We start from the raw sequence: 12,754 nt of genomic DNA on the forward strand, positions 1-12,754 counted from the left end.
TGTTTGCTGCGCTGATGGTCCAAAGATGGCGGTCGGTGGCTTCAGTCCACACAATACCTGTAAGACCGCCCACCCAGTTAAGTATACAGAGCAGCAGGGCTAGCCCACTCAAAACAGAAGAGAAAGATGGATTGGGTAGTTTGGTACACTGTTGTGCTTAAGGAGAAAAATTAGAATTTTTTCTTTCTTTTAGCTGCAGAGGCCATGGAATGATTTTGAAAGTGTGTGTGGGGGAGGGCTTACCATATACAAGAAAATCATAATCATATGGTCATTTTTACATTTTTGTAAACAGCCCCAGTGCTGTATCTCAAATAGAGGTTATATTTTGGGCTTCACATTTTTCTTACATCATCAGTTCATGGGGAGATGTAGAATATTCAAAGGTCAAGTCCACCCCAGAAAAAAGTTGATTTGAATAAATAGAGAAAAATCAAACTAGTACTAGCTTAAAAATAGTATAGACAAATTTCATCAAAATCGGATGTAAAATAAGAAAATTATGACACTTTAAATTTTCGCTTATTTTTCACAAAACAGTTATATGCACAACTTAGAAGCATGCAAATGAGACAGTTGATGATGTCCCTCACTATTTCTTTTGTTTTTTATTGTTTGAATTATACAATATTTAATTTTTTTACAGATTTGACAATAAGGATCAACCTGACTGAACCATATACATGTAGTATTAAAACAATGCTAATTCCACAAGTTCAGAGATGAATTAATCTTTGTTTCACTTGACAATGAATAAATTAGAATATTTCATATTTCATATAATGAAATACAAAAGAAATAGTGAGTGGATGGCGTTATCAGTCTCCTTATTTGCATTCTGACCAGGATGTGCATATAACTGTTTTGTGAAATTCAGCAAAACTTTAAAATGTCTTAACTTTCTTATTTTACATCTGATTTTGATGAAACTTTCAGTGTTATGCTTGTTGGATTTTTTTCTTTTTATTCAAATCAACTTTTTGTAGGGGTGGACTTGTCCTTTAACCTTTGACTTTTAATACTTTACCATTATTAAAAATTCTTGTTATTATACGAAAATTATTTTACATTTCTAACTAAAGATATGACTTCTTTTATGATTTCTCTATGTTAATTAGGTCTATTTCTTAGTAGATACCTTTCTTCTTTTATACTTAGCTGTTACATGAGAGATAACAGCCTTAACAAGTCTGAGAATACACCCATTACTTGTAACATGAGTTACCTGGAATGGCCCCTTCACGGATGTAATGAATTCAGACATCACTCTCGTTTTCATGCAAGTTAATCAGCGGCAAATGATATAAACTCAGCAGTATAGGAGTTCTCCCTGTATTTTCATATTTGACATGAAACACCGTACTACTAGATTTGGATTCATACCCAAGAGCATTACTTTGCAACTCTCTTCCATTATTCATGGACAATGAGAACTCATGACACAGGCGATTTAATCATCCTTCTCTGCTTCAACCTCCCTTCCCCCACCCTCCCTTCATTTATATTCAGCCTGCGTACAACAGCTGACGTGAGATGCTGCTAGACACATGTAAACAGGCTGCACAGCCCTGGAACTTGCGGAATGTACGATGGCGTCAAGGAGGAAATAGATAATGTCCAAAACAATCTCAAATGAGGAGATGAGCGTCTTGTGCTTGCCTTGTTTTTTTTTTATAATAAGAATTTAGATCATCGTACAAATAACATCGAGTTTATTCCATGACTATGTTCTGTTTTGAAAAGATGGCACAGAAAATCTGATGGTTGAGACAGTTTACACGATAATACAAATTATCTTCTAAAATTCAGAAGAAAAAATAACCTGGTTTTCATCAATAGATCTTTATTGTCAGAGAAGATATTACACTAAAAATTCAGTTTAACATTTATTCCTGTTGACATAGAATGGAAAGCATGGATATATATTACATTATCTACATTTGTGATGTCATGGTCAAGGTACAGGTTATAGTAAAGTGAAAGATGAAAACAAAAAATAAAGAGATAAAAATTGTGATACTTTCGAAATAACGACCATGAGGACCAAACAAAAGCGTGTGACAAATTTGGGCCTGTGTCAAGGTTAGGCACCAAATTTTTACATTTTTTTCAGGTATTGATCTGCTGCTAAATAGGAGTAGCTAGATGAAATGATATGCAACACAACCCACATTTGGGTTTACCCAACACAAAGCATAACAGAAGTCAAACTCCAAGATGTTTGTGCACGGTAGTGCATGGTGTGTCCAAATTGAATAAATTGAATACAGGACTTCATTCATTGCTTTTTTTTAACCGATTACGATCATGATTGACTGTGATTACATGCATACAGTAAAGCATTTTTAGCTGTAAAAACCAAGTTTTCATCACGAAAAAACCCTTAAAAAAACCATAATCTTAATAGTTATTTTGCTGATAATGTAAAAAGAAACGTTATAAAGAACATTTTTAATCAAAACTTTGCAAAATATACTCTCTGTTTTTAGTAACCAACAAATAATTGTTTCTTGATTGTTCCTAAATTTTCAACGAGGAAGAAATGAGTCATATTACTGATGGCAACTGAATTTTTCTTTGAAGAAACCGCACCTGATTTTTCAAGTTTAAGAGGGAAAAAAGATGTGGTTCATTTACCAGAAAATACAGTAGTTTTTACAAAAAGAACAATTTATTGACCTCAAATGACCTTTGAATAGAGACCTGAAATTTCATTCAATCTATTTGCAAATACTTGATCATGAAAATTTGCAAATTTTATGCAACAGGGACTTATACTCTCAAAATCATCTTCAAAATCCTAGACTATTATGCTTTTCACACTGTACCTTTCTCCCTTAACCCCAGGAAATGGTGGGGCTAAGGGGGGGCCTTAGCCCCACCAATTTCAAGGGGTTAAGCTTAGCCCACTTCGTTTTCACACTACGTTTTAGCAAAGTGGGCTAGCACGGTAAATAGTACGGTACTATCTGGCCCTGCAAAAAAGCAGGGTTAGCCGGCTTATTGTGGTGCTAGCACCACAATTGCGGTGCTAAGAGATGCAGTGTTAAACGAAACTGGGCTAAGGAAAAGTGGGGCTAAGCAATAGCCAATCACAGAAGTCGAAATTTCACGTTAATCACGCTCTGTATGGTAAAATCATCAATATTCATGAGCTGTGGGATAGTCCGGGGTTAAGGCATTAACCCCGGCTAAGCAGATAGTATGGGGTTAAGAAAGACAGTGTGAATCCAAAAAAAGAAAGTATGGGGTTAAGGATAGTCCGGGGTTAGGGATAGTATGGGGTTAAGGAAATGCAATGTGAAAAGCACATAAGTGTTAGCAACATTTGATGAGAATAGGTTGACAACTGATGAAGTAGTTTGGATCCCAATGTGTTTACCTTATTTTTACCATATGTTGTTACAATGGTAACATGATTTAAGACACACACACAAAATGTGTCTTGTGCATCTTTACCTCAAGACAAATGTGTGGCCATACTTAATGAGAATTGGTTAAAAACTAAGGAAGTAGTTCGAACCGCAAGATTTTTACCTATTTTTTGCCATAATATACAGTTACCATGGCAAACCAATTTCAGACACAAGCAAAAAAAATGTATTGCACATCTTTTCCCCCTAGACCAATGTGCGTTCCAAATTTCATGAAATTTGGTTAAAAACTCATGAAGTAGTTTGCAATGGACCGACCAACCGCCACTCCGCCAGACCACTTGCCAATTTCTACATTATACACCCCACCAAACTTTGTTTGGTGGTGGTATAAACAAGGAATTACATGTATGAGGTAGTATCAAGTAAAACAAAATTAATCCAATGCATTACCAATTACCGATTGCTTGTTATTCTTCACTCCAACATCAATCAATCAATATTACATCAACGACTCTTCCAACCAATATAGATAGAGGTGATGTATCTAACTTGCACTGGCAGTGTCAAAATCATCACAAAACAGCACTCGTCCCAGCCCAACCTGACCCAAGAACAGGTGCTAGATAACACCATCGTCACACCTGGCTGGAATGCCACGCTCAATATTTTGTCCTTTCTCAGCAATTTCATGCTTTCTACCAAATTAATTTGGTTCATATTCTCATTCCAACACACAATGATGTCATTGGTCATTAATATTCTAATTCTGTTTACAACGCCACTACTGACAAAATACAAATGTTTCCAATTTAATCAGTCCAAAACATATACATGTAGATCTGAAAATTATCGCCAATATCTTTGAGTGATGGTCTTCCATCATATCCAGTCAACACCTCAATAGAAATCCATTAAATATTACAATTAAATATGACACCAACTGTGCAATCCATCTTTCAGACTTAGCAAACGGGAGCAAAAGGCTCTCGATCATACATCATTCGCATATACATGTAAATTGCATTCAAAAGCCAATATTTCACTTCAAACAATACAATTACATTAACACTCACTGAGAATGTCAGGAAAAAAATATATTTCTATTCCTTGAGCTGTGTGGTTTCCTCCTCGGCCAGTAGTGCTCCTGCTGTTCAGGCGGCATAGTGTCTTGCATTGATATCATAGTACCAAGCTAGCGCAGTTCAAGTGATGGGGACCTCAGGCTGTAACTAAATTAACACTCCACGCATATTGGTTGACACACACAGTGAAATCTTACGGTGCACACAGGTTGAGGGGGAGAGACGGTGAGAGTGAGAGAGAGGGAGAGAGAGGAGAGGAAAGGGGACGAAGTAAAAAAACAGAGATGGAGAGTGAGGGAGTTACATGTAGAAGGGAAGGGAGACGGGTATTAAAATATCATAAGAAAAGAATATGCAAACATTTCTCTTCTGCACACTAAGTAACGGAAACGTATACCGGTATATACATTACATGTATACAATGTAATTCTATTCAAATTTGGACATATGTTGTTTGCTCGGTGCAAAATTTATAATCTGTACAGGTGTACAAGTGTAATTTTCCCTTCATTAGCAAACCTAAACATAACCAAAGATGGAATTGAAAAACGTCATCTTTCAATTTCACTTCAACATTTGAGAAAATACATATTCTCACGCTTTCCTAGTCAAAAAGGGTGTCAGATCACCCTCTCTTTAGAGCTAATAATTATGAGTAGATTTAAATTAACATTGCCTCAATATATTCTCACCAACTGATAATTAAATGATCTTACGTTATCTGAATATATTCTCACTGACTGATAATTAAATGATACGTTATCTGATTGCAATATAATGTGGGAAGGCACCGCATTTTATTTATTTAAAAAATGTGCAATAATAATAATTTCTAATTTCAACATATCTTGCCCATTTTCAGACCCATTGTTTCGGAAGCATATGGGGAACTGTTGGTATATATTCCCAGCTAGATTTAGAACCAATGTTTGCAAAATATTAGCTTTAGGTTTATCTTTGATTGTTAAATCATTGGATTTCGACACATCTTCTGGCATTACTGATTAAAGAATACTCCGCACATCATTCTGTGTATCTGTCAGCAATAGTTTATCCATTTTATAAAGGATTGTTTCCTTATTTTACTTGAGAGTAGACCAAATTATGCAATTTCATATCTGTTCCACAGTTCACTGTACTTCCTCTCCAGAAATTTTCTTTTGGATTCCATTGTTTCACTCAAGATGATATATTGAACTGTCATTTTATAAACTTTACAATTTCAGGGGCCATATTCTGAAAATTGTCTTAAGAGAAATATTCTTGTATCTTTAGAGTTACAATAAAATCCGTATTCCGAAAATTCTTGTATCTTTTCTTGTAACTTTCGCTGAGCGCATATATGATGTCAGAGCTAGAATTATGTGTAAAGTTAAAAACGGAGCATAAATATCCCTTTGCGCAAGGTAACATATCGAGATAAAAGGTATTCTGAGAATTCTCTTATCTTTGCGTTCTGTGTTAACTTCCTTGCAAAATAAAAGAAAATTTACAAGAGGTAGGGGGCTATTGTAACTTATTGTTGCATGCGATATTTGTCCATTAGCAATAATCATTTCTTGCTGCATCCCGCAAGAACATCATGTTTTCCAAAGGAGACATTCCAAAGACATTATAACAATGGATTGGTAGACTTTTCAGCAATAAAAAATTGGTGTTTGAGACGATGAATCTTTTCAGAGAAAATATGTCTTTGAGAAGAGCCACATGTATTTTTAGCACAGAAGCGCACAAGCATAAGTGTCTGGGGCGCAAAGGAGATTACGCCTCATATCAACAATGCGCTTCATTATTTTTCAGAAGAGACGCTTCTATTGGTTGACCTAAGCATATAACAAGTTTAATGATTGGTTAATGATTAAATATTGGGAGTGTCGGAGATTAAATAAGGGACGTCCTTACAGAAATAAGACAATTTTCCAGAATACCAATTTAAGTGCTCTGTTATCTTGCTGACTTACAAGAAAAGTTAAGACAATTTTCATAACACCACCCCAGGTCACATCCAGGAGGAGGATTCGTTTTTGACAAGTTTTTCACAGATTGTCATATGTTTGTTGATAACTTTGGTAAAGAGATTCTCCCATACCTTAACAGCGTCATCATAAACGTCTTTATCAGAGACAAGTTGCCCGGGTTGTGATTTTAATTCATCAATAAATGCACTTGGATCAAATTATTTTCTATACGTTATGGTCAGAGGTGCATTATTTATAGTGATTTGTTGTTTTCCATATATGAAACAATGGGAATGGTCAGGAGTATTACCATGAATTGCAACTATGTCAAAACAAAGAATATATGGTCTATGAGACTACACAAATCTTTTGACATCCTTGTATCATATTCAGGGTAAATCTGAGATAAGTATTTATGATTATTCAAAATCTTATAAAATAAAATTAAGTCCCATTGCTTTAATGTTGCTTTTATAATGTCAAAATTCAAATCACCAACGTTTTTTTTGGGGGGGAGGGGTGTCAAAAGTCAATCATTTTTTTTTTCTCACAAACATTTTAGCCCTTTTAATACCCTACTGCACTTTTTAGGCCATTTTAAAGGGATGGTCTGGGCTGAAAATATTTATATCTAAATAAATAGAGTAAACTTCACAGAGAAAAATGCTGAAAATTTCATCAAAATCAGATAACAAATAACGAAGTTATTGAATTTTAAAGTTTATCAATATTTTGTGAAATCAGTCAAATGCACATCGTCATGAATATTCATTAGGTGGGCTGATTATGTCACATCCCCACTTTCCCTTTTCTTATGTTATTACATGAAATCATAAATGTTTCATTTTTTCATACATACATGTGTAAATGTTGTGTCTCCATTATGATGAAATAAGTTGCGGCAATGAATAACTAATGCACTTTAATCAGTTGTCAATCCAATTGTTTTAGTTCTTGGTAGAAACATTTTGAATAAAACTAATTTCATATAATAAAATACAAAAGAACAAGTGGGGATATAACATCATCAGCCCACCTAATGAATATTCATAACGACATGCCTAGAACTGTTTCACCAGAATAATGCAAATCTTTAAAATTCAATAACTTTGTTATTTGTTATCCGATTTTTATCATATTTTCAGCATTTTGTTTTGTGAATTTTACTCTATTCATTGAGATATAAATATCTCCAGCCTGGACCATCCCTTAATGTCCTCCTGAAAAATTTCCTTCCTGAAAATTTCCTTTCAGAAAATTATACTTCCTAGTGGACAGAGCAAACTATTTTGATACTAATACACAGGGGCGTCGATCCATTTTTCAGATTGGGGGGGGCGAAATCATTAACGTTCCAAAGTCGCTTGATCGTACAAAACACCCACCCACCCACACACACACACACACACACACACACATACATATATATATATATATATATATTATATATACACACACACACACACACACACACACACACATATATATATATATATATATATATATATGTATATATATATATATATGTATATATCTATATATATGTATGACTCATGAGACACAGACACGTATCTCACTACACAGATAGTACGAGTGCCGAGAGTGAGCTCAAATTTCTTTATATTCTGAGCTGAAAACTTGATATTCTAAGCATTTTTGGTACCAATGATTAAGATTTGTATCTAAAAGAGAATAGATGCGAGCGCGAAGCGCGAGCTGAAAATGACAGTTTACTGGACGTTTTTGATAAAGAACAAGCTATATATCCAAGAAAAGATGATTGCAAATTGAAGCAGTTCTTTTGAGGCTTAGAACTGAAAATGGGACATTTACATTCACCAATTTAATCATGAAAAGTATGGGTTTTTGCTACAGAAATGATGCGAGCGCGAAGCGCGAGCTGAAAATTTTTATATTCCAATCTGAAAAGCGGACATTTTGAGCACGATTTTAATTAAAGAACGAGTTGTGTATCTCAATCTCGCTTGCTGAACATTACAATCTTGTTTTTTTTTAATGCATATCCGGAATTATTGGGGGGGCAAAATGATATGTTTGCCCCCCTAATATTTTCATTGGTGGGGCGATCGCCCCCCCTGCCCCCCCAGGATCGACGCCTCTGCTAATACATGTGTGCCATACCATTTCATATGGGTAATATAACACAAATAATTAAAGGCAAGTTTGAAATGAATTGCCCAATGTTAGAAATTCATTGTCAGAAATAATGAATGAATTGTCAAATGACCTTGCACCTAATGTATCTTTATCTCCAAAATTATGCCAACAATTACCACGAGTAATAAGTTCCAGGTCAATATCACTTTCAAATCTTTTGATCAACCCTACTTTGTTTGTCCTGGTGCCAAGTTATTGATAATTTAAGGATTTGCGCAAAAATGCGCAAACTGATGGTAACAGATGTTCTTGCCATGTGCAATGAATCTCCCATTTGTTAATAATTGAAAGAGGAGAAACAAGTGAAACGCATATGGCAGTCTCGCCTGCGATTCAACATATTATCAGCTGTGCTGTCTTTGAAAACTACTGAAATAGAAATTTACAAAAAACAAATTACCCTGATGATCTTGATCATGTGACCTGAAACTTGCAAAAAATGATCAGTGATACTTGGGACTGCTTGTGTACCCTAATGTTCAAGCTAAATGAAATAGGTCCATATAATTTCAATGTTATCATACTGGTATTTCAAAAACTTAACCTTGGTGAAGTTTCCAATGTTTTTTTCTTTATACAATATTAATACAATGTACCCCAAGTCAAACATGGTAAATTTCATTGAACTTATATGACCTTTGACCTTTATCATATGAATCGAAACTCATGAAATATGGTCAGGGATACTTGATTACCCTTATATCCAAGTTTCATGAACTACATGTAGGTCTATATACTTTCTAAGTTATGATGAAAATCAAAAACTTTCAACCTTGTTGATAAGATTTTACTGTTGACGATGCGGGCATGCGGCCATCAGAAAAGTGATGCCTTTTGTCTTCCTCTACTATGCAGGCGAGACAAAAAGGAAAACGAGTGGAATACCTCTGGCAGTCTTGCCTGCATTACACATTTTCATTTATAGCACCAGTGCTGCCTCTAAAAACAGCTAAGATTTGCCGTGCGCCTCTAAAAACAGCTAAGATTCGCCGTGCGCCGTAATGTTGATATGGACTGAACTTGAAGTTATGCGACCAAAAGATTCGCCTGCAGCATGCTGGCAGTTTGTTTGCCACATGTTCGCATGATTTGGTTGCTAACTTCAGTTCATATCAACATTACGGCACACGGCGAATCCAAGCGATCCGCGAAGTGATGTCTGAGGATTCGAACGACATCGAGATCAATCCCGATCGCAATATTTGGAAAAGAGGTGGGTATATTTACCTCGAAATGTGACTGAGAGACTTGTCAAGACATTTGGGAACAAGTATTGGTGATGAGGTATGCTGGTATTCGGCCGTTGCGAAACTGCATTAGCGTCCTAGGATGATAGTAAAATGTCAGAAATTGTTAAATAAATCCCTAGAAACGACGGTTATTCCGGTCTAACTTTTCCTTAGACCAAAAGCTTCAGTCTCTGTATTTTGGTTGTTCCGCTGAACTACGTTGGCTCCACTCACCAATACATAGACTGAAGAGCTTGGAGGCCGTACGTACAGCCAACGTATAAGTGAACTAACGTTTTATAGGTCGCGATTTAAAACTGTTTTTAAGCGAAATTTACAGTTTCATGGTTTCCATTATCAGGGAAATATAAATAACTTAAAGGAGAATGAAACCTTTGAAACCAGCTGAATCCATATCAAAGAAAAAAATAAAAGAAACATATTGTTGAAAGTTTGAGGAAGATTGAATGAATAATAAGAAAGTTATGAGCATTTGAATATTGAGATCACTAATGCCATGTAGATCCCCTCTTTGGCATTGCGACCAAGATCTGTGATGTCACACACGTACAACTCCCTCATTACTTTAGTACTTATTTCACTTTATATTCTCACTTTTATAGAGTCTATCACAAGGTGAGGTGTTCTCTTTATGAGAGGACAAGTGCAGAGGTTCCACAACATTATATCATTGATGAATCGTTTGTCATATGATTAGAATGAGCAAAAAGAGATGTTCTGGGGTATATTTTCAGTGTCCAAAAGGGGAGAGTTGTTCATCTGTGACATCATAGATCTTGGTCGCATTGCCAATGGGAGGATCTCCATAGCATTAGTGATCTCGACATTCAAATGCTCGTAACTCTTCTATTGCTAGTCCTATTTTACTCAAACTTTTGTTGATCTTATTCTTTGATTTTTCTGCTTTCACAAAAGCTAAGGTACTCCAAGAGTTTCATTCTCCTTTAAGTAATTGCATACCTTGGACCGGAGTTATTGAAAAAAATCCTCTGGATAATTGAGAAATCTTTCATCGAAGACATTTTCACCTGAGCTGACGGTTTTTCTTGCAAGTTGCCATCTTGAATGTCTCGATATATCGCGATTATAACTAGTATCGTTTGTCTTCGTGTAGTGTATCGTATCGTATTATTGTATTTACTTTTATAAGTTATACTTATAAAAGTATATACGCATATACTTTTATAAGTTTTTTCTCTGATATTTGTTTGTTAAACTCATCTGGTAGTGGTACGATGCAGTGTCTTAGAATATTATTTCATGATGTGCATAATGTATGAGTTTAAGAAATTTGTTCGAATTATTATTTACAATTGTTACTTTGTAAACTGCCTTAATGAAATTTGATTTGAGAGAAAAACCATAAAACATCTTTTGAAAAAAAGTATTCGTATATTGTAGGTGTGCTGGTGGTAATTCAATTGTTAAACTGATTGCTGGTGGTAATTTTGTTATTTGATTCATTAATTTATTTTAGTAATTATGGCTGACTACTGGTGTTGTAATTGTGACTGTAATTTGACTGATTATCCTAAAAGAAGAACTTTAAATGCAAAAATGAATCACCGAGATTATACAACTGCTGATGCAATTAAATCATTAGGAATTGAAATCAGGGGCGTAACAGGGGTCAGTGGCCAGGGGGGGGGCAAGATCAAAAAAATTTCCGGTCATATCATGGAACAGGCAATGGCGTCATAAAGCAACAACAAAAAATTTGAGGGGTGATATGGTATATTGGGCAAAAATTTTGACATTTTTATTGCAAAAATCAAATTTTTCGATAGATTTTGACATTTAATGTTAAGAAGATAATATCACATTTCACCCTTCTCTCTTTCCTTTTCTCTCTCTTTTTTTGTACGCCACGGTGAACAGGATTTTTGTTATGATTGTGCGCATCAGGGCGAAGCTCTATATGCTTGAGGGGGCCCAGTATGGCGCTTGTGGCAAGAAATAGCTAAATGTAAGTCCCGATCGAGCGAGCGAGATAGTAAAAAAAATCACCTTTTGCTTTGCTTTACTTTCATTCCTCCTTTTTTTTTGGTTGTAGACCTTTTGGGGCCATAGTCCAAACTCATCCATACAACAGTGCTTTATGGGTGGGGTCCGGGGCCGAGCCCCGGAACCTCTTGAGAGGCACACCATAGCAAATGTGGGCAGATTTGTAAAAAGTCGCCAGCGAGCGAAGCGAGCCAGAAAGAAAAATTGCTTTTTTAAATGAAATTCTAATTATCGATTTTTACATCATAGCAAATATCATGTCATATATATTTTTTGTTCAAGATCATCTCATTTCGCTGCCTCCTTTATTTTCTTTTATTTCCCCTTGGCTATGGAACCCCCCCCCCCCCCGTACGCTAGTGTTTCAACGCAAAGCTTAATGCAGGAAGGGTCCATATAGGGGCCCGTTATAGAGCCCTTTAAAGGTTACAGATGAAGAGCCCCCACTGCACGGGGTCTTGACTCTTGGACAGAGCCCCCGGTAACTTTGGAGATTTAGCAAGTTTATGACAGACTTTCATACGACATTGTGCTATATATACCATCCATCTTTCTTTCCGCTCGTTATCTTCAATCCTCGGCAGCCCGGTCATGTTATCTTGTCCCTTTTCTTTATTTTCCAATTCAGATCTTGGCTCATTCCATTCTACCTTAATTTCCCGCTTTTGTTTGCCTTTTTGTCATCTTTAATTTATTTCCCTAATCATGCTAATGTATTTGTATATCGGGGAGAATTGTTCTTTCTCTCATGTTCTTCTTTCCATCCTTTACCCGTTTTCTTTCCGTTTTCCCTTTTTATGTTTTTTCTTAGTTTTATTTTCCCTTTCCCTTTCCTTTCCCTCTTTCCCTTTCCTTTTCCCCCTTTCCTCTTTTTTTTTCTTTCTTTTCCCCTTCCCTTTCTTTCT

The 12,754-nt window shown here is 35.7% G+C and overlaps 1 long non-coding RNA gene across 1 annotated transcript in view; it reads right to left on the bottom strand.

Moving 5' to 3' along the window:
* LOC135154630 (uncharacterized) overlaps positions 1-12,754 on the bottom strand; it is a 28,505-nt gene that overhangs the window by 9,272 nt on the left and 6,479 nt on the right. Inside the window, exons 2-3 of the long non-coding RNA XR_010294001.1 lie at positions 9,823-9,919; positions 4,451-4,651 (exon numbers count right to left, since the gene is read on the bottom strand). This is a non-coding gene — a long non-coding RNA (uncharacterized LOC135154630). The remainder of the gene's footprint in view (positions 1-4,450; positions 4,652-9,822; positions 9,920-12,754) is intronic.

This window comes from Lytechinus pictus, chromosome 7, assembly GCF_037042905.1.
Source record: "Lytechinus pictus isolate F3 Inbred chromosome 7, Lp3.0, whole genome shotgun sequence".
NCBI lineage: Eukaryota > Metazoa > Echinodermata > Echinoidea > Temnopleuroida > Toxopneustidae > Lytechinus > Lytechinus pictus.